General features: G+C 43.7%; 3 long non-coding RNA genes across 3 annotated transcripts; 1 reads left to right on the plus strand and 2 right to left on the minus strand.

Moving 5' to 3' along the window:
- Window positions 1-887: 887 nt before the first annotated feature.
- LOC148129540 (uncharacterized) lies at window positions 888-2,937 on the minus strand. Its single transcript, XR_015745315.1, has 2 exons — window positions 2,886-2,937; window positions 888-1,246 (listed from the first exon to the last, which is right to left on the minus strand). It is a non-coding gene; the product is annotated as an uncharacterized LOC148129540 (long non-coding RNA).
- Window positions 2,938-8,838: 5,901 nt separating this feature from the next.
- LOC148129541 (uncharacterized) lies at window positions 8,839-12,252 on the plus strand. Its single transcript, XR_015745316.1, has 2 exons — window positions 8,839-9,096; window positions 11,424-12,252. It is a non-coding gene; the product is annotated as an uncharacterized LOC148129541 (long non-coding RNA).
- Window positions 12,253-19,438: 7,186 nt separating this feature from the next.
- Window positions 19,439-20,982, minus strand: LOC148129542 (uncharacterized). The gene is made up of 2 exons (XR_015745367.1): window positions 20,909-20,982; window positions 19,439-19,935 (listed from the first exon to the last, which is right to left on the minus strand). It is a non-coding gene; the product is annotated as an uncharacterized LOC148129542 (long non-coding RNA).
- Between the last annotated feature and the right edge of the window lie 600 nt (window positions 20,983-21,582).

Genomic DNA, 21,582 nt, shown 5'->3' on the forward strand with positions numbered 1-21,582 from the left:
ATATATATAAAAAGAATGTATATAAAAATAGAATATAATCTAATATATAATATATATATATATATAAGAATATATACAAGAGTAGAATAAAATAAATAGAATAGAATAGAATAGAATAGAATAGAATAGAATAAGAGCTGGAAGGGACCTTGGAGGTCTTCTAGTCCAGCCCACTGCTCAATTAGGACACCATATCCCATTACAGACAAATAGTTTTCCAATCACTTCTTGAAAACCTCCAGGGATGGAGAAGGAAGGACAGAGAGAGGAAAGGAAGGAAGGAAGGAAAAATAGAGTAGCAGAATAGCAGAATAAACAGAGTTGGAAGGGACCTTGGACCCTCTGCCATTTCAGCCAAAAGGTTGCCCAATCTCTTTGTTAAAAAAAAAAAAGCAAACACCCTCCAGGGATGGACCACCCACAACTTCTAGTGGCAAGCCGTTCCACTGGTTCATCGTCCACGCCGTCAGGAAGTGCCTCCTCCATGCCAGGTTGCTCCACTCCTGGATTAGTTTCCAACCATTGTTTTTTGCCCTCTGGAGTTGCCCTCCCAAAAGGCCCCGTAGATAGAAAAGCAACTTTCCAATGTCAGCTCATTCATGCATTTTAATAAGCGCTTTTTTGGGGGAGGGGCAGGGGACAAGCAGAGTGCAGGGTAAGGCGCCAGAAGGGGAAGCTAGGAGAAGGCGATGACACGATTAAGGACCACGAGCCTGGTTTTTCTTGGACGTTCTCCTGACGTTTTGGCTGCAGAGTTCTCCAACCGCAAAAGGCTTTCGTTGGGTTGGGTTGGGTTGGCCATCGAGAAGCCAACGAAACCTGCATGGACGGGGGTCTGGAAGCATCCATTCCCAGGCCTGGTTGTCTTCTTGAGGGGCTTCCGTCTCGGTGGAGGTCAGAAAGCCAAGAGATGGACGTCCTCTTTTCTCCGTTTTCCCCTTTCGGACGTGGCCTTCAACAGCTTCTTAACAGCATTTTGGGTTTTGATCTTGCTGCTTGGGGCAGCACTGCTGGGGCGGGGGCAGTATTGCTGGGGCGGGGGCAGTATTGCTGGGGAGGGGGCAGCACTTTTGGGGCGGGGGCAGCACTGCTGGGGTGGGGGCAGTACTTTTGGGGCGGGGGCAGCACTGCTGGGGAGGGGGACAACACTGCTGAGGTGGAGGGATAGTTTTGCACTGGGGAGGAATGGGACAAGGTTGCTTGCACTGCTGACTCTGGTAGGACATCTTGGGGGCCTTCAAGGAACCTGTCAAAGAGACGAAAAGAAAAAATTGTCCAGTTGTTTCAATCATCAGAAAGCTTATTTAGTAATTTGCTGGCCTGCTTCCCTGCTACCCTTGGTGGTAGACTGCTCCTGGACCTGGAGGATCTGGTCTTCCCCCAGCTTACTGGTGGAGATGATAGTTATCAAAATCACACGAGGGAGCACCCCCCAAAAAGCCAAATTTCCATCCTTTTTTAAACCCCCCCCCCTAAATTTAATAAACATGGCCACCTCCTGCCACTCAGGGAATTCTGGGAAACGAAGTCCACCTATTTTAAGGTGATTTATACTCCAATGCCTAGCTGGAAAGGAAGAAGCCAGCCTGGCACGGTAAATATTATAAATTTGTTCCAATCGGTATCATTTCACTGGAGGATTTTTAATCTCCTCCTTGGATTGGTCAGTCCACTGCTGGATTCCTTTGGGGGGGGGGGGGAAATATCAAATGATTGCACAGCTGGAATTGCAAATTTCCAGGATGGCAAAGCAGCTAAATTGGAGTTGAAACGATCTCAGCCAGGAAGCTAAAGGGGGTTTATTTGGTTTACGTTGCTTTGTCGGCAAATCGATGGGGCTCAATTAACCCGAGGCAAAATATAAAAGGTCAGTTTGTTCCCTAACCAAGTTAACCCAAGTTATTTGTATTTATTATTATAATTCAAGTAAGGCCAATCACCAGTTCCACAATTCACAAACCTGAGTTAAACAATCTATTCCCAAGCAGGGTAATTTTTGCCTAATCAACCCAAATCATCATCATTAATCAAATTAACCCAAATCAACTACCCTCATTAATTAATTCTAGTAATTCCCTTTGATTTACACCCTCAGTAAATCAAACCAATTCTTTATTTTGGTTTCTCCTGGTGTGTAAATCTAGAAATAATCACTAAAGACTAAAAAGGACCCCTTCCATTCAAGCACCCTCCAATAACCCAATTCTTTTTAGAATTGAGTTTACTTCTTTGAAGATTGAAACCTTCGTTTGAGCTCAAGCCAACATAAATCAGAATTTAAGCTTAGGCTTAAGTTAAAATCTTCAGCTTTTAAGGCGCATTGAAGCATCCGCTAAAAATTAAAATAGCCGCATTCAATTCAAGCACCTTGCAATAACCCAGTTTGTTCTTTAAAAAACTGGGTTTCCTTCATCCTCAAAGATTGAAACTGAGTTCAAACTGAAATAAATCTGAATTTAAGTTTAGGCTTAAGTTAAAATCTTTAGCTTTTAAGGTGCATCAAAACAGCCACTCACTATTAAAACAGCCTCATTTAACTCAAGCCCCCTGCAATAACTCGGTTTCTTTCTTGTTTTTAAAAACTGGGTTTCTATCTTCTTCGATGATGGCAACTTTCATCCAAATTCAAACTGAAATAAATCTGAATTTAAATTGAGGCGTATGTTAAAAACCTTCCGTTTTTAAGGTGCACTGAAACAGCCGCTAAATGATGAAAACAGCCGCATCCATTTCAAGCACTATTCAATAACTCAGGTCTTTTTTTTTTCTTCCTTCCTTCCACCAAGTTTGCAAAACTTCACCTGAATTCAAACTGAAATAAATCTGTATAGAAGCTTGCTCCTCGATGCTCAGGCTGGCAGGAAGCAACCCTAAACTTTACTCACCGACTTGGAGATACGATCGGAGTCTTCAGTAGCTCAGAGAGCGAAGTGAATTGTGGAAGTGGCAGAAGCCTTGGAGAATTTATACGGTGGCTGAATATTCCGTTGGCATCGCGTTCCTCCTTATTAGATGCCGGGGGAAGGAACACCCTTCCCAAATGTGGAACAATTCCTTTTGCAATGCTAAACCTGTTTATGTGGCTATTCTGGCATTACTCAGAGCCGCCTGGCTGCACCATCATTGGGAAGGGGGTTAATTATTTACTATTCATCCAGAGATAATTGTTTCCTTATCAGATGTGGGTTGACTTCCTCCACTGGAGGAGAAATGGCATTTCTGGAGTCCGTCTGTTTGGAAAGAGGAGAAGAAAATGGAAATCGTAGGACTGCAGGAAGTTCCTCGACTTAGGACAGGTCGCTTAGTGAGGGTTTGACATTAGCATTGGCCGCTCAGCTCCCCCATTCAATTTTGGTTTCATGGGAGGGGTCAAGCCGAGCTTCTGCTACTGTTGACTGTGTTTATTGGAATCTGGTTGCGAAGGACACAAATGGGGAAATCCCAGGACTGCAGGATGCTGTGGCGGTCATAAAGCGACATCTGTCGGGCGCCAAGAATCAGGACCATAACGTTAAGTTGCAGTTTAAGGGTGTATTGCTCGACCCGATGCACAAGAATCTAAACGGGCACCAGATAAGGGTCAAGGAAATTCCAAAGAGTTGACTTGGGCCATTTGTGGCAATGTAACGATTCTTAACTCCACCCTCACCCAGCTCAGCCTGCTCCTTATCCTACAGCGTGGTAACTTTGAACAGCCACTAAACAGGGGTTGTTCAGCAAAGTCTATCTGTGTGTGTGTGTGTGTGTGTGTGTGTGTGTGTATCCTGTGAACTGTCGGTAAACAAGGAATGCATACACACACAGCTTAGATGTTTTTGGAACCATAGCAGAAATGGGCTATAATATCTACTGTATTTCTCTCTCTCTCCCTCCCTCTCTCTCTCTCTTTCCCTCCTTCTCTCTCTCCCCCTGTCATTATCTCTCTCATTATCTCTTTCTATCATTCTCTCTCTCTGTCTATCATCACTATCTATCTCATTAACTTTTTCTCTATCATCTGTCTGTCTGTCTGTCTATCTATCTACCTACCTACCTCCTACCTACCTATCATCTATCATCTATCTACAGTATCATCTATCATCTATCTATCTATCTATCTATCTATCTATCTATCTATCTATCTATCTATCTATCTATCTATCTATCTATCTATCTATCTATCTACCTACCTACCTACCTACCTCCTACCTCTCTATCTATCTATCTATCTATCTATCTATCTATCTATCTATCTATCTATCTATCATCTATCTATCTATCTATCTATCTATCTATCTATCTATCTATCTATCTATCTACCTACCTACCTACCTACCTACCTACCTACCTCCTACTACTACCATCATCTATCATCTATCTATCTATCTATCTATCTATCTATCTATCTATCTATCTATCTATCTACCTACCTACCTACCTACCTACCTACCTCCTACCTACCTATCATCTATCATCTATCTACAGTATCTATCTATCTATCTATCTATCTATCTATCTATCTATCTATCTATCATTCTCTCTCTCATCTATCTCTCATCTATCTACCTCTCTCGCTCTCTCATCTACCTACCCCCCTCTCTCTCTCATCTCTCATCTATCTACCTCTCTCTCACACACACACATACACACATCTATCATCTATCATTCTCTCTCTCATCTCTATCTATCTATCTATCTATCTATCTATCTATCTATCTATCTATCTATCATCTATCCTATCATCTCTCTTTCTCTCCCCGCTCCCTCCCCCTCTCCATTAATAACGAAATAGTTACGTCGCACCCATTATATCCTTCATTTCAAGCGTTTCTCGCCCCTTCCCCAGGGGCTCTTAAGGGGATTGTGCGGGTGTTTAATAACGAAGACTGAGGCCCAGGCACAAAACCAGGAGGCCGATGGAATCCCCAGATTACCCTTTTAAAACAATAAGGATCCCGGCAAGGAAACACATCAGAAATATAGAAATTGCCAGCCGGGAAGATTCCTGCTGTTTGCAATATCAGCAGTCAGGTGAGGCTGAGCCAACCTGGTTTAATGTCTCAGCGAAATCACTTGCCACATCTGGATGGCAATGACAACATCCTATGATTAAGATGATTGTGGCTTCTTGTTTTTGGCAACCGTCCCAGTGTTGTGTTTTGGTCTCGGACCACGTTAAAAGAGGAACTCGAAAGCAGCTTGAAGAAAAATAGGAATGAAATGGTTTCTAATTTTGTTTTTTTCCCCTTCAGAGGTAAGTAGTACTCGCTTAGTGATGGCAAGTGGGGCAGGCAGCTTCATGAAATGGTTTGAACTTTCATTAGAGGTAGGTCATCCTCCTTTAGCAACAGGAAGCTCCGTTGCTAAGTGCCGGAGTTGCTAAGTGAAACACCCAGTGGGATGGGATGGACCGACAACCTCAGTCCTCTTTTGGTTACTAAGTGAAGCCTGCAGTCCCTAAACAAAACATCCTACAACCACAATGCCCTTACGACCTCACTATGCCCTTGCTTGCTCAACGAAACGCCTGGAGCATCTTCCTCTCCTTCCACGCCTGTTTTGTTCCACCCTTTTGGTGAAGCAGCAGCTCCCAATTTGCATTGTTAAAATGTAGGAGGAGGGGAAGATGGAGGAGGAAGGGGTGACCTCATGGCTGGGCAGGTGCAGTCGGGGAGCCTGAGATAGGAATGGGATGATGAGGAACAGCAGGTGCACGACAGGTTTCCTTCCTTCCTTCCCCCTCCTTTCCATCCTCCCTTCGTCCCCTCCTTCCTTCTTTCCCCCTCCTCCCCTCCCCTTCCTTCCTTTATCCCACCTTTCTCCCTTCCTTTCTTCCTCCCTCCCTCCGTCCCTTCTTTTCATCCTCACCCTCTCTTCCTTCTTTCCATTCTTATCCTATTCATTCTTTCCTTTCCCCCCCTCTTTCCTTTTCTTCCTTCCTCATCTTCCTCATCTTCCTTCCATCCATCCATCCTTACCCTATTTGTTCTTTCTTTATTTGTTCTTTCCTTCCTTCCTCATCTTCTTCTCTTCCTTCTTTCCTTCATCCCTTCCTTCCTTCTTTTCCTCCTCACCATCTCTTTCTTCTTTCCATCCTTATCCTTGTTCTTTTCTTTTCCCCCTCTTTCCTTTCCTTCCTTCCTCATCTTCCTCTCTTCCTTCCTTCCTTCCATCCATCCATCCTTACCCTATTTGTTCTTTCTTTCTTTCTTTCTTTCTTTCTTTCTTTCTTTCTTTCTTTCTTTCTTTCTTTCTTTCTTTCTTTCTTTCTTTCTTTCTTTCTTTCCTTTCTCATCTTCTTCCCTTCCTACCTTCCTTCCTTCCATCTTTATCCTATTCCTTCTTTCCTTCTTCATCCACTTTCTCTCTTCCTTCTGTTCTCATCCTATTCTTTCTTTCTTTCCTTCCTTTCTTCTTTCTTTCTTTCCTTTCTCATCTTCTTCCCTTCCTACCTTCCTTCCTTCCATCTTTATCCTATTCCTTCTTTCCTTCTTTCCACTTCTCTCTTCCTTCCTTCCTTCCTATTCCTTCCTTCCTTCCTTCCTTCCTTCCTTCCTTCCTTCCTTCCTTCCTTCCTTCCTTCCTTCCTTCCTTCCTTCCTTCCTCAATCACCCTAAAGCAACCTCTTTAGCTGAACATTTCCCTGTACAGCACTGAACCCTCTCTCTTACCCAGCCATGGCTGCTATAGAACCCATAATGCACAGCCCCTGGCTAGGCTTAATTCCATATATCAAACCATCTTCTCTCTTTTAAGCCAAAGACCTGAAATGAAATGCCAGCATCTCCGGTCACCCCACCTTTGAAACCTGGTCTGTTCCTAATCCACACGAGGCTCGCCTCCTCCCTGTAAAATTTCAATCATCTGCATTCATTTCAAGCTCTCCAGACTGCCCTGGAGCCAGAAAAAGCGACGAGAATAATTTCTAACCTCCGCACAGCCTCCTAAATTAGAAAATAATTAATTTCCTTATTTTGAGCCACACCATCCGCACCGTTTCAAAGGGGAGCTTCAAGCAATTTTCGCTCCTGCTGTTTATAAGAGGCCAAAATAAGCATCGCAGCCAATCTTTTCCCAAAATGGGATGCCGTGGTGCTAAAATTCCCTCCAGCCGAGGCATTCTTCAACAATCCTGGCCAATAATAATAATAATAATAATAATAATTAAAAAAAAACAGATCTGCCAACGTCTAGAAACAAGTAAAGTAATAACTAGCGGTCAGCACGGGTTTGTGAAGAACAGATCATGCCAAACCAATCTCATTTCATTCTTCAACACAGCGACTCAATTAGTAGACCAGCAAAATACTGTGGACATAATATATTTAGATTTCAGCAAGGCATTCAACAAAGTAGACCACAACCTACTTCTTAGTAAGATAGAAAAAAGTGGAATAGATAGCACCACCACTAGATGGACTTGCAACCGGCTGGCAAACCTTACTCAACGAGTAGTCCTTAACAGGTCTAAGTCTACATGGAGGGAAGTAAGCAGTGGGGTGCCACAAGGTTCTGTCTTAGGCCCAGGACTCTTCAATATCTTCATTAACGACAGGTGAGGAAATAGAAGGGGAACTTACCAAATTTGCAGATGATACTAAGCTGGGAGGAATAGCCAACACCCAAGAAGATAGGCTCAAGATCCAGATGGATCTTGACAGACTGGAACACTGGGCCAAATCTAACCAAATGAAATTCAATGTAGAGAAAAGTAAAGTCCTACACTTAGGCAGGAAAAACCCAAAAGGACACATATAGACTGGGTGAAACCAGGCTCAATAGCAGGAACTGGGAGAGGGATCTTGGCGTCGTAGTGGACAACCAGCTAAATAGGAGCCAGCCGTGTGCAGCGGCAGCCAAAAAAGCCAATGCAATCCTAAGTTGCATTAACAGAGGGATACAACTGAGATCAAGTGAGGTGCTAATACCATTCTATAAAGCCTTAGTAAGGCCACACCTAGAGTCCTGCATCCAGTTTTGGTCACCACACTATAAAAAAGGATATTGAGACTCTAGAAAAAGTGCAGAGAAGAGCAACCAGGATGATGAGGGGACTGGAGGCTCAAACATACGACGGATGGTTGCTGGAACTGGGCCTGGCTAGTCTAGGGAAGAGAAGGACCAGGGGAGACAGGAGAGCATCTTCCAATATTTGAGGGGCTACCCCAGAGAGGAGGAAGGGGTCAAGCTATTTTCCAAAGCACCTGAAGGCCAGACAAGGAATAATGGATGGAAGCTGACCAAGGAGAGATTCAACTGGAAATAAAGATAAATTTTCTGACAGTGAGAACCATCAACCAATGGAACAGAAGTTGTGGGAGCGCCATCACTTGAGACCTTCAAGAAGAGATTGGACTGCCATTTGTCAGAAATGGTGTAGGGTCTCCTGCTTGGCAGGGGGTTGGACTAGATCAGGGGTCTCCAACCATGGCCACTTTAAGATTTGTGGACTTCAACTCCCAGAATTCCTCAGCCAGCAAATCTGGCTGGAGAATCCTGGGAGTTGAAGTCCACAAGTTGTAACATTGCCAAGGTTGGAGACCCCTGGACTAGATGACCTACAAGGTCCCTTCCAACTCTGATGATCTGTTATCTGCTCTTCTTCGAGGAACTCCAGGAAACGACCCACCCCTCGGTGCAACTCGGGGAAATTGTGGGGTGGATTTTGCCTGGCAAAGGACCAAGGAGATGATTTACCTGCTTCCTCATGAGTAAGCTGGCCAACTCAGAATCCCAAGGAGCTCAGCCTGTGATTGATTGCAACTTCCATTGTCAGGTCAGGTGGAGAATTAAGTAACAGGCAAACCAGGCCCTAAAGTCTGAACTCTTTCGCCACTCAGCGATAATAGGGCTTGAATCGTGTGACTTTTCCTGGATGATGCCATAAATAGGTTGGGATTGCAACAAAAAACAGAAAAAAAAAACCGGGCGAATTTTTTTTTAAAGAAAAGTAATCTATTACTCAGACCAATTTTGTTTTCCTCTCCCACCTTCTCAGTGAGTGACTCTCCCTTGGCGAGGAAGAGTTTTAGAGTATAAATAGCCGTGCAAAACTTGAGGTTTGCATTCGACTCTTGGGTTTCCTCCTTCCAGCCAGCTTGGTCCTCTCTCGAGTGGGTAAGTGGAGGCTGCGGACGGGTGGATTTCATGGCGTTTTTTCCCCCTCCATTGGAAAAGGAGAAAGGAGATTTTGGAGGGCAGGTTATCGGCTTGTTAAAGGGGGGAAAGGAAAAGGAGAGAGAGAGAGAGAGAGAGAGAGACAGACAGACAGACAGAGAGACAGAGAGACACACACATACACACAGAGACAGAGAGAGAGAGAGAGACAGAGACAGAGAGAGAAAGAGAGGCACAGAGACACAGAGAGAGACAGACAGAGAAAGACACACACACACCCCTACACACACACACACACACACACACACAGAGAGAGAGAGAGAGAGAGAGAGAGAAGGCATCAACAGAGGGATAGAATCAAGATGACACGAAGTGTTAATACCAATTTAGAAGGCCTTGGAAAGACCAGACTTGGAATATCACATCCAGTTTTGGTCGCCACGATACAAAAAAAGATGTCAAGACTCTGGAAAGAGTGCAGAGAAGAGCAACGAAGATGGAAGCTAAAACATACGGTTTGCGGGAATTGGGGATGTCTAGTTTAATGGAAATAAGTTCTAGGGGGTGACATGATAGCATCTTCCAATATTTGAGGGGCTGCCCCAAAGAAGATTTGGGGGTCCACCTCTTCTCCAAAGCACCTGAAGGCAGGACGAGAAGCAACGGAGGGAACATAACCAAGGAGAGATCCAACTTAGGAATACGGAGACATTTCCTGATAGTTAGAACAATTAACCAGTGGAACTGCTTGCCACCTGAAGTTGTGGGGGCTCCATCACTGGAGGCTTTCAAGAAGAGACTGGACAGCCATTTGTCTAGAGTGTTATAGGGTCTCCTGCTTGAGCAGGGGGGGTTGGACTAGAAGACCTCCAAGGTCCCTTCTGACTCTCCTGTTATCCAGTTAAGGTAGAAATACACAAAGTGGAAAGCAGGTAGAAATTCAGGCTGGGTTGGGACAGCGTTTAGCTGAAATGGAAATGGACGGATTGTCAACTAGACAATTTTCAGCCCAGGAATTAATAATCCCTGTGGCTCATCTGAATGCAACTGGTGCTTGAAGACTGCATGCATTCTGCATTATTTATTAAAAATTGACATGCATTTTGCCTCACCTGTTAATAATAACCAGGTGAATATTAAAGCTGCTAAGGGAAATTGTCCTCCATCCCCAGACACCTTTATAATTAAGGAAGTTTTGATTTCTGTTTCCCTATTACATTTACATATATATATATATTTATGGTATTCAGCTTTGTTCGGGTATTTTCCCACATCATTATAGTTGTGCTTTTAAAGTTGTAGCAACGTTTCGGCAGAATCTCATCTGCCATCATCAGACTTCTGTATTGTGTTATATATATATATATATATATATATATATATATATATATATATATATATATATATATATATATATATATATATATATAAAATGTAGATATTTATGTCTGCATATATTATATATTATGGCCAATAAGGGTTTGTGAATATGTACATACAGATATACAAATATTGTTTTTTTTTAAAAATTGATAGGCCAACTGTGAGAAACATTGAGATGAAATGAATGTGAAGTATTTAAATTTAAATTTTAAACATTTGGCAAATGTTTCGCTCTCAAAAGCCCCAAGGGGAATTTATCAAATTTTTAAAGGTTGATTTTACAGGTCAATTTTAACTTCTGCCCAAAATAATATGGAGGTTAGAGTTTCTTGATAGCTTGAGAGTGGTCAGGGTTCCGGGCGATTGCACTAATTAAATCATGAGCCTTGAGCCAAGCTTAAAAAAAAAATTCCAAAGATTTATTAGGAGCAACATGTTGGCATTGACCTGTAGGAAGCCAAAGCTGGCATAGGTAATTAACAGTCACCTGTGATCCTGTTTTCCTCCCCCCCCTGGGTGTGTCATAAATCAGATTTTCCAATGAAGCACATGGGCTGAGTGTCATCAATCACGTTCTCCGGTTAAGGATTTTCCTGGGCAGAAGATCCGGTAGCCTAGCTACAATCTTTGTAAGATAAGGGTGGAATGTACTTCTGGTTTTAAACTGCTGTACGGCTCCTTCAGATTTCTTCCCCCCGCCCTTGTTTATGGCAACTCGAAAACAGACATAGGGATGTTTTATGAGTTGACATTCGGCTCCCCTCACTTCTTGAGGGCAAGAGAGATTATTTCTATGGGGTACATCTAACCCTGATTGTTGAATTGAAGGAAGGGGTGGACTGGGGCTTGGGGTCTCTAAGGACTGTTGGGAATTGAGGGTAAGAATTTGGGAATAATGGAAAGCTGAGTTTGGTTTTCTTTCTTTTTAAAATCTCCTTCTCCAGTTTATCCAATCCATCAAAGATGTCTTACCAACAGCAACAGTGTAAGCAGCCTTGCCAGCCTCCTCCTCAGTGTCAGAAGACCTGCCCTACACCAGTCTGTCCACCACAAGTGTGTACACCCAAACCTTGCCCCCCTCAAGATTGTCTTCCTGACCCTTGCCCCCCCAAAGTGTGCATTCCCAGACCCTGCTCTCCTAAACCTTGCTCTCCTCAAGAATGCCTCCCAGACCTTGCTCTCCTCAAGAATGTCTCCCCAAACCTTGCTCTCCTCAAGAATGCCTCCCCAAACCTTGCCCCCAGCAAGAGTGCCCCCCGGAACCCTGTCCCCAAGACCAGCAAAGCTGCCGTCCCTCTCAACGTCCGAAACGATGCTGAGATGCCTTCAGCTGGAGGGTTGGAGACAGAAGGAAGAAGCAGGCTTTGTGGATCTTTATGCTGGGATGGACTTCTTTCTAACCATCTTGGTTAACTCAACGCTGGATGCGTCCGCTTGGAAACCCGTGACTCTGTCCGTTCCTCGGGCCATCTGATCCTGCCCACGTGCGGCCAAAACCCACAAATGTTTTGGGTCGCTGTTTGGGACTGATGGCCAACCTGGTTGATGATGAAAGCTTGAATGTCCTGACATCTCCAAGAACTCAAGATGGTAAATCTGGATGGTAGTTCTGGAGAACTTCTGGCTGAAATGGTTTCCCAACGTACATTCCGGGAGGCATCCGCGGTGTTGCACCCAGCGTTTTGCTAAATTGTATTCCTTCATGTTCTTGCTCTATCTGTTCCCTTTCGCTGGCCGAGAACTATAATTAAAGCATGCATGACCTATATGAAACCTGCCTTTGAATTTCTGGATTGCTTCTTGCTAAGTATCAATTGTATGTAGGTCCGGAAATGGTCATTTGCCCTGTGACCTTTAGACTGGGTGCCCAAAGGAGCCTACCTTGGATGAGCAAGTGCTGAAGAGAAATTAAGTATGGGGTCTCAGACTTTCCAAAGGCCCATTGAGAATCAGAAAGGATGCGGGGGGGATTTGGAGGAAACCATGATGGAAATCTAAATGGGGGCATAAAATGGGATCCTAGTTTATCCACTTGGTCTCCAAGATACGACTGCAAGTGAAACGTAATTCTGTTTTCACCAATGTATTCCTTCCTTGGAGCTCACTAGCTTGAGAAATTGACCAGAAATTGAGTAGAAATTGACCAGAAATTGAGTAGAAACTGACTACAAATTGAGTAGAAATTGACCAGAAATTGAGTAGAAACTGACTACAAATTGACCAGAAATTGACTACAAATTGAGTAGAAATTTGACCAAAATGGTCATTTGCCCTGTGACCCTCAGACTGGATGCCCCAAAAGTTTTTCTGAACTCTCTTTCTCCAACAATACAGCTTCCCACAATAGAAAGTCCCAGCATGTTTTATAGGCATGAAATGAAATTAAGCCCCTCCCCCCAAATTAAGGCCTATATTAAAACATGCGAAATGGGGGGGGGAATGGTGGGAGGGCTTGCCGTTAGGAAGTACTTTTGTTGTATACCCGGATATGGTGCTGCCTGCGTTGACCCCGATACAAAGTGCCCCACCAACGCTGAGATCAACATCCAAGCTGTCGCCGCCCGCCCTCCTGAAGAGGCAAGGGGGGGGGGGAATTAAGTCACCCCTGAAAAGACGTCCTAGCCATTTTTTCGGGGCTCAAAAAAAAAAAAAAAGACCCGGCCTTATTATATGAGAAACACGGTAGTTAGACATGTCACTGTCCTCTCTGGATGGATATTGTCATCTCAAATCACAAGTCGGATGATTACTTCTTCCCAAACCTGGGTTTGTGGACATGTGTGTGTTGGGTCTATCCAGGAAGGAAAGGAACTTTAAAAAAAAAATGGTGTCAGATGCCAAGTTGCAACCCAGGATGTTCTGTGTTCATTTCCTGAACAACACACTCCCTGTGATGGTAGTATCTGTGAAACCACAACTGCCACAAAAGGCACTGGGGACATTCTTTTCCAGTATGACGAGCTTGTCGAGGCTAATTGGGAGCAAATCCTTGTGATCTGAGATAACACACACATTCCCAACACTGCCTTGTACAGGGATGTCAACATCGGCATGCCAACCATGTAAGCGTTGGCAAAGCCAGGGCATGGCCTTAAAAAAAAAAAACAAGTATCTAGTCCTTGCCATGTCTCCTATCTTAGGCGGGTGTCATTTTCGTTCAGTGTAACTCACAGCCATATTTCTCTGACATTACCTATAACGTGCTTCTCCCTGGAGTATTTAACCAGAATCTAGAGAGTTATCTGGGAGAAATCTGAGTTTTCATTGGCACAAACCAATAATCAAACAAACCAGCAATCAAACAAACCAACAATCAAACAAACCAGCAATCAAATAAACCAACAATAAAACAAACCAACCAGCAATCAAATAAACCAACAATCAAATAAACCAACAACAAACTAACCAGCAATCAAATAAACCAACAATCAAACAAACCAACAATCAAACTAATCAGCAATCAAACAAACTAACAATCAAACAAACCAATAATCAAACTAACCAGCAATCAAACAAACTGGCAATCAAACAAACCGGCAATCAAACAAACCAGCAATCAAACAAACCAACAACCAAACAAACTGAGACTAATTTAGACATTGGGCAAAGCTATAAAGGAATGTATGTAAAGGTGAAGAACTTTAGCCACTGTGTCATGAAATCGGGACTCAAGACAGTCCTCACTTTACAACCAGAATTGGGACTGGAGCTTCTGTCCCTAAGTGATCCATGGCCAATGTTAGGACCATTTTGCTGTGGTTGTTAAACGAATCTATCTTCCCCCGTTGACTTTGCTTGACAGATGGTGGCAGATCATGTGATCCAGTGAGATGGCGACCGTCATAAATCGATGCCAGTTGAGTGGTGCGGTGGCCTAGAGATTTGATTCTAGGTAGACGCAGATATTTCTCCCTTTGGGCACGATTGGAATATATCTACTGAAAAAAAAACCTCCGCACTGGCAACAGGAAAGGCATCCAGCCAGTAAACACTCATCTCCATTCAGTTGCCCCGACTCAAGGGATGATGGGATTGTTAAATGATAAAGAAGATAAAATACATGCCAGTTGCCAAACACCCAAATTGAGATCACTGGCAGTGACAGTCATAAGTGCGAGGACCAGTCCCGAATCTCTTTTTTCCCTTGCACCTTCGAAGGGTCACTAAATGAGCAGCCTTAAGTGGAGAACTACCTGCTAATTCACTTTTCGTGACTATTCCTCTTTTTTTGTGTGTTTAAACTGTGGCTAATTTATTTCCCAACACCTCAGCTCGATTTTTAATCACCTGAGGAACTGGTCTTCAGGATGACTCCCTGGGCTGGGCCGCCCCTTCACTGGGGTATGTCTGAAGTGTTAATTTGGGGCTGAACCTCATCCCGAGAGCGTCTCCTTACTTTGCAATTTTCCCAATCCGGATTTAATTGGGCAGGTTAATGTGGCAATTAAGGAAGCACCCGTTTGCAAAACGCAAGGCTTGCCTTGCTACCAAACTCGACGCAGGTCCCCAGCGGCGAGTTGACATCATGCTGAAAATTTTGTTTTTCCACCCGAGTCTGTTTATTTCCTGGATTTCAATACAATCTCCCTGGCGTCCTAAGGCCATACCGCCGAAATAAAATCCTCTGCCGTTGCAAATTTAATTCCTCATCGTTTGACGGAGTTGCATTGAATGATAGATCTCCAAAGTTAATTGAGCGTTCTGTTGGTATTAAAACCGGATGATTATTTTAATTTTAGATTTAGGATGACATTGAATTGCACCTGGCAGCATTATTTAAAGACAAGCCCGAGTCTTTATTGACAAAACAAGAAGCAAGGAATGAAATGGATTGCTTAAAAAATAAAAGTGCTTAACTTTTGCGTTTTAATTTTTCTCCCCCCCCCCACCTTGGTGTACTGCCAAATTTTGACGGCTCGGTTGCCATCAAAATCAGTTTTAATATTCTTTTTTTCCCCTTTTATAAATCACCTTTTTTGGGGGGGAAATATTCTCCCACCCACCCCTTTATAAATCCCATTTGTTTAGCAGTGGTTTATCCATTCACCTAAGGAAATTTTGCAATAGAAATATAAATTAAGAAATGAAAAAAAAAAAAAAAAAAAGGACACCACGAGTCTCATTTGCTGCAAGTAAGTTTGGAATTTTTCTTGGGAGTGAAACGGGCGAAGCGGGCAAAGGATAAATGAAGGTAAATTAAAGGCAGGCAGAAAAATTTAAAAGATCCTGAATTCCATTGTTAAAAATTCTCTGCAAATGTTTTAAAGGGGGCTTGTTGCCCCCTTGTGGCGGCTTTGAAAAATAGCATTTTACAATTGCAAATGACCACAATGGATTTTTTTTACAACTGCCACGTTTACTTAATGACCATCGCAAAAAAAAGGTCATAAAATCAGTCTAGTCACATGGGTGACTCGCTTTACAGCTGTTGTGACTGTAATAGGCAGGCTTGTCTTAAATTGCGAACTGCTTGTAAACTTCTTCCCTAAATTTGTGGTCTTGAAAGAGGTTTAGATGCCACCAGGGAGCGCTGCTGCTTTGCAGATTGGTAGGATTTGCCCAAAAAAGAGTCATTTGAGCCTCAAAGCAGAACCTCCATAGACAGAGACAGTCTACTCCAGAGAATCCCAGGATAGGGGGAAAAAAAAGATCCTTACACCTTTGCTCCTTTTCCTTTTAAACTCTACATTTTACCTGCTTTCCAGCTCCATTCTCCTGTGCCAGGGCAACAAAAGAAGACCCAGACGATCAGCTGGGACTCGGGAGGCAGAGAAGAGATAGGGGAGGTGGTATTCCTAACGATTCAAAATTTCTGCTACCGGTTCTCCGGAACTGGTCAGAACCAGGGGTGGGATTCTACCGGTTCACACCGGTTCTATAGACCTGGTTGTTATGATTCTGCACAGTTTGGAGAACTGGCAAATTGTGCCCCTGGCTGGCCCCGCCTCTCTCCTCCCCCACCTCCTCCCTGCCCAGTTAGTCCTTATCGCGCATATGTGACATCGTACGCATGCCTGACATCGCTGACTGCGTTATCCTCTGCCCAGTCACTCCTTAAGATATTTCTTTTTTCCCCTCCCGACGATCAGCTGTTCCGATGATCAGCTGTGCCTGGATCGCTCTTGCTGGCCCAGGAGGCTTCCCTATGGCCCATGAGACAAAAGGGAGTGTGCGGGGTGAGGGTGGATGGGGTGAGTGGTGCTGTCTCCCCCCCATGCTCAATTTTCTGCCTTCCTGGGCTCTAGGGAAGCTTCCTCGGAGCAAAAATGCCCCCCAAGGAGGCTTGGCTAAGGCCCAGGAAGCAAACCAAATTGGGGAAGGGGGGTTGCTGCAAAAAGCCACACCCACCCAGTCACATGGCCATGCCCACCTAGCCACACCCACAGATTCCATTGTTAAAAAATTTGAATACCATCCCTGGTCAGAAGCTGCTGAATACCACCTCTGTATATAAGCGATCTATATCTATATCTACCGATATATCTCTATCGCTGCCTCTGTCTCTATCTCTATTCTTTTTTTGGGGGGGCGGTCTCTATTCAAATATCTAAACATTGTTTAAAGAAAGAATGAACTCTGAACAAACTTCAGCTTTGTTTTTAAAAAATGATAATCCGTGAAACAAAAAGCAAAGCGACACGGCAATGATTGCACAATTTCAAAAAAAAATTACAGTAATTAAAACACTGTAGTTCATCTAAGTGAATAATTAAGGGTGAGGTCAGGGGAGTGGAAAAGAAAGAAAAGGGAAATATATAATATTTATTTAGCTACTTGATCCAAAAGGATTTAGTAAGGAGGAAGTCAACACTGAGTAGTATCTAAGTAGATAATTTTTCAGAAATATCTGACTCTCTTTGGCTTTGCAGCATAGATCCTAAACCCAGTCAAGATCTCAGAGTCAGGAACCTGTTGCATAAATTAACCTGGAACAAAAAAAGAATGAACTTTTGTGCAAAATTGCACGGCATTGTCACAACATAAAAAGCAATGCAGCCTTAGCTAAAATAATGAATCGATCTAATGGAATCTTGACTAGTTTTACAGACCAACATTAAAGGATGTCTTCAAGCCAAGAAGCCAGAGGGGATTGCTTGGCTGAGACAACGAAGCAGAGACTTTCTTAATACAACGAGTCCAAGAATAATAAATATAACAACAGGAACTACAACTCCAGTACTCAGATACGAGATCTTGATAAATGTATTATCCTGTTATTACGATTGTGACACATGGAAGGTTGAGTTCAGTTTGTCGACTCCATCCAATGCAGTTAATTGCATGTTTAGGAGACAAGCCAATGAATGAACACACTGGCTAGTCCTGTTTCCATCACGGACTTAAGTGGGTCAAAAACCTCACAATGGGGTTGTGAGGATACCAAAAAAATGGGGGGGACAGATGACCTCCTGGGAGGTTTTATTGAACCGAGAACAGAACTAATTGTATAAAGTTAATTTCACTCAGTCAGACGGGTTGTAGGAAAGTCTAAACCAAATCGATCAGGACTTTCTGTCTATTTGGTCCTCCAAGGAAAAGAGTTGGTGGGATAGAGCAGCTGGGAAAAACCACTCTTCACCCCAACAGTGGTCTTGATAAGTCAATGCTTCATGGGTTGACCAAGAAGAAGAGACCATATCAATATAGGTAGTCGTTGACTTATGTTTGGTTGCTTAACGACTGTTCGAGGTTACAACAGACTTACCTGGAGGGGTATTTAGGACCTGGATTTGAAGTTCTGACAGTCGGCCTCCCTCCATAGTCACACGACCAAAGCTTGGACACTCAACAGCATGGCCAAATTTGTGGTCACGTGACCACATTTTACAATGGTTTGGCCAAAAACGGGAGCTTACTTCCGCAAAACTGCACCCCTAGCAAACCCCTTAATGACCAGGTGTTCACTTAAGGACCACCACAAAAAAGGTCATGAAATCAGGTTGGTCACGTGACTGAGCTATTTAGCAACTGCCTACCTTGATTTTCCACAGGGGTTGGAATGTGTGGCTGTAGCTTTGTGAGTCATGGACCTGATCTGGTTGGCTGTTTTACAGCTGTATCCAGCTGTGATAGGTGGGACTTAGTGGTTGTCCTCAAGAGTTGGGAGAAAGTCTCCCCTACACACTTCGTGGGAAGTGATGCTGTGCTTCTAACAATTTTTGTTAAACTGTTGCTGTTTAATTCTGTTCTTTAAATCGGGATTAGCTATTCTCAAGATTGGGTTAGTTCATGCCTACGGAAGAGCAGGTCAACTGAGCCATTTTTTTTTGACCCAGTGAAGGAAGTTATGGAAACAACTCCTGGAATAAGAGATGGGAAAGGTAAGTGAAAAATTTAACAGAATACCAGAGTTGGGAGGGACCTCAGAGGTCTCCTAGTCCAACCCCCTGCTCAGTCAGGGGTTGGTCTTCTAGTCCAACCCCCCTCCCATTTCAGACAAATAGTTGTTCAAGCTCTTCTTAAAAACCTACATTGTTGGAGCAGTCACAACTTCTGGAGGCAAACCATTAAATTTAGACCTTTAATGGTTCTAAAGTAGGGGGCTTGTACTACAATTCCCATAATCCCTTTTCTATGGGACTGGAAGGTGAGGTGAATTAAATGTCTGCCCATCTTCAAAAACTTGGTTTCTCCACCTGGATCCTCACCCATTGTCCTCCTCCCCACTCCTCCCCTCTTCTCTGGTCTACTATGACTTTATTTTCATTGATCTAGTCTTCTTCAACCAGAAGAGGTAATGATTTAACCCCTCGCTTCCCACAACTTGAGGTCCTTCTTCGTCACGCCGTGTAAACCCATCCCGTGATGTGATGCAGTGTACCAGTTGAGAAAATAAAGGACCCCTTTGCTTTTAAAAAAAATCTTTTAAAAAAGGGGGTCTCAGAAGGTTGGAGAACCTCCCCGATTCACCTCATTCTCCCCCCAACACCCCAAGCTTCACAAAGGACACCAAATCCACTTCTCTGCAAGCAAGGGGTTATTTTAATAGCTTCGCGGGGATAACAGAGCAGGGAAATTCAGAGGTCGAACCTTTTCCAGGTCTACCCTTTGAGTTTCTGGAAAGAAGGAGAAGGTGCTCAAGGTCAGAGGTTGGTTTGGCTATGATCTTTGAAGGCATCTACTTCTGCTTCATTTGGGTAGATCCTCCACCACAGCAGCCACCGCCACAGCGCCGGCCGCAGCACCGGCCGCAACAGGGGCCCGAACGGTTGATGCAACAACATCTGGTGGTCTGCTGGCTCTGTTGAACGTAGACGGGACCCGTACCACGAGAGCAGCATCCACCGCTACTCCCTCGGCGGCCACAACAACCTCCACCTCCGGTTGTCCCACGGCTGCAGCATCCACCGCTACTCCCTCGTCGGCAGCACCCTCCACCGAGGCCACTGCTACCTCCGTGACAACAGCTCCCTTGTTGTTGTTGTTGTTGTTGTTGGCTCATGTTGACCACAAAGTCTAGAGGGTGAAAGACAAAGAGAGAGAGAGAGAGAGAGAGACGAGTGTTACTTTGAGGCCACGGAGAAGAACGCGAGTTGAAGAGGTGCGTTTCAACAACACGAAGACTTTTGGCTTCTCTATCCTCTTTCTCACCTATTTATCTGCCCTCCTATCATCCCCTCTGTTTCTCGTGGTTGACTCATGTTTATTGTGGTTTTGGTAAGCTTTGAGAAGTGGTGATGGAGCAACCGGCATCCTGTTGTGGCTTCCAAGGATGGGTAACTCTGCTATTATATATACATTAAGGAGGCTTCTTTACTGCACCATCTGGATGGGACGTTCATTCTATCTCTTTATTTCCTTGGATATCATCTTTGAAACAACAATCTCTATCACTCGGAGAAGATATTCCTAGGCGTCTGGTAATCTATCAAATTTCAAGGTTTGCAGAAGTGATCTGTTGGTTGGGAATCATGGGAGTAGGAAGTCAAGACTTTGGAGGGTGCCCAAGTTAATCTAAGGATCTCCAGAATCCCTTGGTCTATCTTAAAAAAAAAAGACAGCCTTATCTAGAGTTGGAACCACTAATGGTGCATGAAGACACCACTCAACCCCAACATCAAACAAAGCTTCAATGGAAGCAAATTCATGTTGGCGTCGATCAGAGTAATATCTCTTAAGGTTAGGGTTAGGGTTGAATAACCTTCAGAAGAACCAGCCAAGAATTAATCTAATCTATCTGCTCAAACATCTCATCGAATTCAAGACAGAACATTACGTTTATGCTGTTTGCTATTGTGCTATTCTCACCAAGCTAGAATGTCATGCAAAGAATGAATGGGTCAACAGAGAAAGACCATCTTTTGACCAGAGAACAACCGCTTTGCCCAGAAAAAAAATCTTCTCTTCCATTCTGGACATCTCCCAGAGTGGACTTGATGCCCACCATGACTTTACGTTAGATGATTAAAGAAAGCTTTCTCATACTCACCGGTTGGTTTTTCAGGTAGAGGAACTTTGGACTTGGTTGAGTCTACTCTCTCAAGCGAATGAAGAACCTCTGGCCAAAGCCCTCCTTTTATACTATCTCTCCCTGTCCCATTTCAGAAGCCAAAGTACGTTCTAAGAAAACCATTGGCTGTGGAGGCGTCCAATACCTGACCCTACAGTATGTACTGATTTACATATCTTAGGTGATTCATCGTTACTTGTGATCCTAATCTACAGGTAAATCTGAAAAAAAAATCTTATAATTCTACTACTATGACTTGTGCGTGACATCCTTGTGAACTCAGAAATGATGCAACCGCTTAGGAAGTAGAGATTTTCTCATCAACTTTTGACACTCGGTCTTTCAAGTTTGTGTGTTCTAGGAGTTCTAAATGTGTGTGTTCTAGGACTTGCAAGTTTGTGTGTTCTAGGTCTTAGGGGGGAAAAAAGAAAGAAAAAACCGTGGCCCATGCTTCTACTTAGCTATTCCCTTAAAACCCGTGAAAATCCATGTTATTCTTGAAGGAGAAAGTGCCACAAGGTTTCCCAAGGCTAATATGGATCCTATATCAGCTGGAGAACTTTTGCTAGATCCCCTGGAGACACAAAAGTTGTCTGATTTGGACCTGTGTGTTAACCAACCCAACTATTGTAGTTTGTGGAACTGTACAAGAT

The sequence above is a fragment of the Notechis scutatus genome, chromosome 14, assembly GCF_049901735.1.
Source record: "Notechis scutatus isolate UNSWTSFEM ecotype Mainland chromosome 14, rNotScu1.2, whole genome shotgun sequence".
In the NCBI taxonomy this organism is placed as follows: Eukaryota; Metazoa; Chordata; class Lepidosauria; order Squamata; family Elapidae; genus Notechis; species Notechis scutatus.